At 36.6% G+C, this 6954-nt stretch overlaps 1 long non-coding RNA gene across 2 annotated transcripts; it reads left to right on the forward strand.

Annotated features, from left to right (window-relative positions):
• Positions 1-1749: 1749 nt before the first annotated feature.
• On the forward strand, positions 1750-6366 carry LOC130558097 (uncharacterized). Of its 2 annotated transcripts, XR_008963392.1 has the most exons (7): positions 1750-1862; positions 3670-3750; positions 3837-3877; positions 4042-4144; positions 4391-5090; positions 5217-5346; positions 5687-6366. It is a non-coding gene; the product is annotated as an uncharacterized LOC130558097 (long non-coding RNA). The 2 variants fall into 2 exon arrangements; XR_008963391.1 differs by having other exon boundaries at positions 5217-6366.
• The last annotated feature ends 588 nt before the right edge of the window (positions 6367-6954 follow it).

Below are 6954 nucleotides of genomic sequence, written 5' to 3' on the forward strand. Positions count from 1 at the left end.
GATTGATAGTAAATTAATAAATGTAAAAAATTACGAAGCTAAAATGCTCCAATTGATTGTAGCCGATCAAACACTCTTTCTGTTGATTTCAAGTTTGCCATATAAGGCATGAACCCACTAGACAGACTGCTGACAAATGACTAGAAGAGGAGGAGCAACATAAAGGGGGCGGAGTCACTCCAGCACACAGAAGTGTCATTAATGAACTATGCTGACTCCGGGACACACACATTTTCATCCTCCCATCTGTCTAATGTGAAACGAATGAAGATATACGAGGACTTGCTTGCAGTTAAATACATGCCATGCACTATACAAGGCCATTCTTTGTTGAGAGATGTTTTTATTACATCAACTCCTGTTGATTTCTTAGTAGGCAGCACAATAAGCACCCTTAATTATAATATATCAGTCAAGGAGAAGACTGAAGACCTGTATATGTGAGAATTCTCTGGATGCAGGTTCTGATATGTTCCTGCTCCACCCAGTTCTGAACTCAAAGTCATTTAGAACGATATAGTTGAAAAGTTGAAAAGTTATGTTGGAACTAAAACAACACCAGCTAAATACAGAGCAGAGCATCATTATTTATGCAGATTAGGTTCAGTTGTACTGCTCCTGAAAACAAAACAATGCCAAAACGCTCAACTCTTATGTAACAGTTTGGTTTGTACTGTATTTTGTAAAGTGGTAATGCCTTAATTTCCAGGTGCACTATTATCAAAATAGATCATAATAAAAGTAAACGCATCACAGGAACTAATACAGTAGTGTCTAAACGCATTAAAATCTGGAAACTATGGATTTTATTGGACTTTTATACGTTTTGTTTAAGCCTGTACAGTCCTGTCATTAAAGCAGGGAAAACACAAATATTTGTTCGTAAATTTTTTTGCACGCATAGGAAATTAACTGTCATCTTATTGTTAGGCTTATAACATTTAGCCTACAATAAATAAAACGTTTTCCCGAGTGGGCTCATGGTCTTTTCGACCTCACTGTACGCTTTATGACCACATGACCACAACCAGTAAAACTACAAATAAGAATGTTTTTCTGGCTTTTTTCTGCTTCATGGCCTTATTAAAAGGAAAATGACAAAAATCCATTGTTTTACTGTTAAAGGCTGTTTATGCCTTTTTAAGCGGCACGGAATAACGGTATACAGCGCCATCTTGTGGAGAGATTCACACTTAACAGTCAACACAGACCTGGAACCAGTATCAGATTGTTAAAAACAGCAGGGCTTGTTATAATTTGACACAAGTTCATAATTTGACTCATGTCTCAGTTATGAAGATTTTATCCAGCTAAACATTGTTTTTGAATGCCATGCAAGACAGCATCCACAATAACTGTCAGTCCATAAGAGCACAAAGTGTCATGATGACAGTACTCATAAATGTCTAGTGCATGTTTGGATTTGTCAGTCTGCGAGTTTTAAAATGTAAAAAAACACTCTTTCTCTTTCTATATGTAAAGAAACATTGCTAAGCGTGAACATTAAAGTATGGAAAGCATTTTTCATTATTTACAGCCATAAACAATTCATTTATCACGTCTTCTTTTGATAGCTTTGCTTCATTTTAAAACAAGAGATATAAATGGGAATTCAACTAAAAGTTCATGCCATTGCCTTGAAATGTTATGCAAATGAAAATTTAGCGTTCATTTGCACTGTCAGAAACGTTTCCTGTAAGCGTCCCTCCCAAATCTAGCCTCCCTCCCCTACACTTCCACATGTGCTCACATATACTGTAGATACAGAAAGACACGCATGCCAAAACCTTCCCGCTCCAGCATGTTCACACGACTACTTTCTCTCTGGGTGACTGGGGCTTTGCTGCTGCCCCTGAGCTGTGGTAAGTACAGATCCAACCGCTTACCCTGCCAAACAGTCTGGTGCATTGCAGTGTTGCTGTAGATTAGAATAGATCATGTTTGAGGTGGTATAAGACACACAGAAGACCCAGCGCAGGTACAGTAATAAAGTAGAAAAAAAAGAATCTCAAAGCCTTTTCTGTTTGTGATATACATGTATGCTGTCTTCAGCAAAGCAATAATATACATTTTACAGCCTTGCTATATACAGGATAAAGTTGTTTTACTTTGGTTAAACTTCAAAAAGTTTTGGGTTATCTATATATTAACTATTTAGTTTAGGTTGTTCAGTCAAGCTAAACATGATGGCACAAATGGGTAAGAAAGCACTGAAGTCTGAGAACAAATCCTGTTTCAATTTTCATTTCTCTAATTCAGTTTCTAAACAACCAAAGTCAATACTTTCTTGGTTTTATATAATTAACAAATTAATGTGCTATTTATAGTCTTGATGCTGGATCATTTGAACCTTATCTGTGATGGGGGGCATGACTGGCATTGCTCACATAGATGGCATTTGCTGGGAATTTCCACAGCAACATTGAGCATGAGATATTTTATAAATAAATGTCTTTACCCTATCCTCATGAAATCCACAGTGATCCTGCGGCTAATATTCCAGCAGCACTAAAAAGGGGAGATGTGCTTTAAAGGGTATAACACGGGCCAGGTTTTGCAATGGAAATTAATTCGTGTATGCGGTTCTGTGATATAGCCAAAAACATGCACAAACTTATCTAAGGCTCAAGAAACTATAGCCCAAGGCAGTGTTTCTAAATAACAAAAGAAGGCACATGGGTAGGATATTTCTGGAAAAAAAGCATTGTTTTTGCCAACAACTCACTCTTGAGTTTATTCTACCAAAGGCTAGAACAAATCCAGATCATGCCTAAGCTTGTCGAGCTTTGCAAAATGGCAAAGTAGCTGTCACTTTGGTTTCTGTTATGCATCTTTACGGTAGAGTTGACATCTAAGGGTGACGGTGTCAGATCACCTGAGATAGCAACCCGAGTAAGTAACAAGAAAACACGAATCAAGTTCGCAGGCATTTTTCCTATGAGAAATGTATTAATTCTAGTATTAAGTTTTGCAATGACAAATTTGAGCAAAGCTTTTCTTTTTAAATGAAAACAACACAGAGAAGAAGGAGTGAAAGAATTTGCGAGTCGTAAGGTCTTGGGAGTGTTATAGCAGGGAAAAGTTCACACGAATTATGATGCTTGAAGCTTGTGACTTCCAAGAAATAAACTCCTCTGGCTACCGGAAATCACATTACTAACCCCAGCTCTTATGGCTCATGATATCTACAAAATAATAATCACCCACATTACCAAAAATGCAAAATAAAATTCAATTGAAAATATGTATATATTTGTATATGCGCATTGTTGCTTTTTTATAAATGACAGTTAAGAAAATGAATATTGAGTAAAGGCAGACTTTGAACGTAACCTTAACATATATGTGGTAGTAATAAAATTGCCAATAAATAAATAAACAGCCATAGAAAATATAGCTACAGAAATACAAAAAAGAAAAAAATGAAAGTAATATAAATCCTTTATATGAAGTAGACAATTATATTATAAATATTGGCTAAATAGTTTAATACAATAGGCCAACTGAAGCTAAAGTTTTGATTGTTAGGTTTTAATATGATTCTTAAGCTAGAGAACGCACACATTACATACATTGGTGTGTGCACTGCCCATGCTTTAAGTTTACATTGCATGAAAGCCTTTTTCCAAGATACAGTGAAAACCAATGAAAATGTTTTTGTTTAAACAGGCAGTGAAGATGAGGATGTGACACCGACATCAAATTATGACTACGATTATGAGAATGCGACTTTAGACTACTATACCTACAGTATGTTATCAGATATCAGATATTCTAGAGAGTAAAGAGGAAATTAAGTCAGAAGCATGTGTTTTTATCTCTTGTTTCCATTTCAGATCCTGAAAGTTACGAAGTTCTCAATGTTGCAAAAAATAAGGTAGACTATGGTGCCACACAACACAAACAAAAAATAAACCAGCATGTTTTGTCAAAGAACTTGTGACCAAATGAATATAAGATTGCTAGCATACTTCAGACAATCTAGAACAAGCAAACTTTTGAACTGAACTGGCTCTGTTGTGACCATTTGTTGTATTTTAGGACTCAGTGCAAGTGTTTAGATGCGATCTGATATTATCTGGACTGCTGGTCATTCTAGTCTGCCAACAGACATGAACAAGACATTCAAATGTGGACAAAAAAGGTATGTTTAACCAACCAGCTTTACAATTCAGCTGTTTCGTGAATTCATTATTGTCAAGGTTAATAAGCTTTTAAACGGCCACTGTGACAGCTTAACCCATTTTGTTTAAACCTAGATATGTGGATATTGTTAGATATAATGTAGATATTGAGCAATAAACATTTATTAATTGTGATCCATGACAAATAATGGTAATACAATGGTTTCTTACATACAAACTCTCTCTCTCTCTTTAAAAATATTAAGCTGCTGATGAAGGCTCAGAACACCCGCTCACTGTCTGCACGAGTTCATTTTCACTCTATTATTGAAATCATCTTATAATGAATGTATCCTTTACATCTGACTTTAAATAAGCACAGAGTTTGGACACGAGGTTGTACTATATCCATGTCATTACCTAAAGCGTTTCAGCTCTTTGAAAAAAATAACAATCAAATAAAACTCTTGTTTAAGTAACTAGAACTGTGATTGTTCAGATTGTTCACATTGAATGAATTGCTTAAAAGCATTGTTGGAAAAATGCATCAAAAGCAGTAATGTGAAATTGTGTCATGTAAATGTTTTACTCCTGACCGTTTTACATCTGACAGTCAAACCACATACAATCACAAATAACATTCAGATCCCAGTACACCACTCTCAAAATGAGTGTCGGCCGGCCTAATGCATGACATCTAACTGTCTCAATAAACCAAGACGAACAGACTTTCAATATTCTTGTCTTAGGGGCAGTTGTGGCCTAATGGTTAGAGCGTCGGACTCGTGACCAGAAGGTTGCCGGTTCGATTCCCAGGGCCGGCGGGTAACGACTGAGGTTGTTAGGCAAGGCACCTTACCCCTACTTGCTCCCGGGGCGCTGCAGTGATAGCTGCCCACTGCTCCGGGTGTACGTGCGTGTGTTCACTACTCTCTGGACGGGTTAAATGCAGAGGTCACATTTCGGGTAACTACTGGTGACTAATAGGTCACTTTCACTTCACTTTCAAGAGGGTCACCTTCTGGATGACCTCCAATCAATAACTGACATGTAGTTTAATATATCATTCCGTCGTCTCTTTTCTCATAACAGGTCGAATCTGTAACATGTATTATTTACACACGTGGCAAGTAACCGTGCAACAAGCAGGATAATGTCCATCCAGCCGGTTCTTATTGAAAAAAACCTTCACCAGATGAACGTACAGTAAATGATCTCCAAGGTTTATAGAATACTGATCTAACGGCTCCTTAGAATTTAAAACATTGAAAAGATTAAACCCACAGCAAGAAAATGGTCTGCACATGTTCTGGTAGGGGTTTTAATGTAACATAACAAAATCCTTCTGGTCCCATTTATGATTATGTTTTTTTCTTTAAACGCCCTGGTTTAACATGGAATGTTTTACCTTCACTGTGGTGTACATAATGTTTATATAAAAAATCTGACAATATATATTGTTGTGTTTGATGCACATGCTAAAAAGGGACTGAGAAAGAGTTTGTATATGTCCTTTCACCGTGAACCCATAAAGTATGACATGCATGATTTGATTGTTAAAGGTCTCCAGAAAAAGCAGGAGAAAATCAGGATCAAGGAAGAGAAGAAGACCAAGCGTAGAACAAAACCGTCGGAAATCAACGAGTGATTTCCAAAGATACAGAAATGATAAGGTTGATTCATCAGCAAGAACGTATCAATAAGAAATTGCTGAGGCTTGCAAGGGGAATATTCATAGATGATAACCTTTGTTCAACTTCAGAAGTGACCACAGCTGAGCTTAACTCGGTTTCGCCGGAGGAGTTAGCGCTGGCTGTTGATTTGAATTGTACTCGGTAAAACGGCTTATGCTTCTGCAACATATAGATTTGCAGGCTGTTGTTTTGACACCTCCACTCCACTAAGAATAGGGGTGAAGAGGTCAACAGTTAAACTTAGGTGTTAGAAATGTAAAGGGTGTGAAGCCTTCCCCATGTATATGTTTTTAAATGGGGAGGAAATAAATGTCAACTGCCACAAACTCGAAATGTTTCCAGTGTGGTTAAAGGTGTTGTTCCTATAGCATGCTGTCCAGTGGCGGTTCTAGACAACTGTAACTGGGGGGGCCAGGCAGGGGCCACTTATGCTTTTAGGGGGCACACTAACATGTGTCATGATTCATTTTCCATCATTTTTCACTGTCATGTATTACTGTTTTCTATAGAAGTAAACTAATAAGCTAATAAAACAAGTTCAGCTCAAATTAATGTTCCATGGTCATTTATTTCGCAACACATTGTATATAGTCAAAATAACAATGACAACAATAATAACATTTAGGCACTTTTCAGCATCTTAAATGTACATACAGGAATGAAAAACTACCCAAACAAGATATCCAAAAATCAACTTAAGCAGTCATCTAAACATGAGTCACATTATCAGGTATTTCCTTCACACAAAGAAAAAAAACATGAATTTCTAATTTTTCACATGTGATATATGTGGTTTTGGCACACTTTCATGTGAATGTCATGTAAACTAAATACTCATGTAAAAACTCAGGTTTTTCACATGGAATTTCAGGGTTACAAAAGTTGTCTCTCTGCACAACTAATGTTAAATCACCTTGCTGATGGGTCCTCTGTTCTATTGAACTTTCTTCATTCTCTAAGCTTTTGTGCATTTCTGACTCTTTTTCAGAAGCATCTTCTTTCTCCAGCCTTGACTGACTATTATCTTTAGTTTTCTTATTAAAAAAGGACATTATGTCCTTAAGATTTTTTCTCTTCATTTTAACTGCAAATGGGAAAATTATGAAAATGTGTAAATGAAAAGAGGACTCTCAAAT

The sequence above is a fragment of the Triplophysa rosa genome, linkage group LG8 (genome assembly GCF_024868665.1).
Source record: "Triplophysa rosa linkage group LG8, Trosa_1v2, whole genome shotgun sequence".
NCBI classification, from domain to species: domain Eukaryota; kingdom Metazoa; phylum Chordata; class Actinopteri; order Cypriniformes; family Nemacheilidae; genus Triplophysa; species Triplophysa rosa.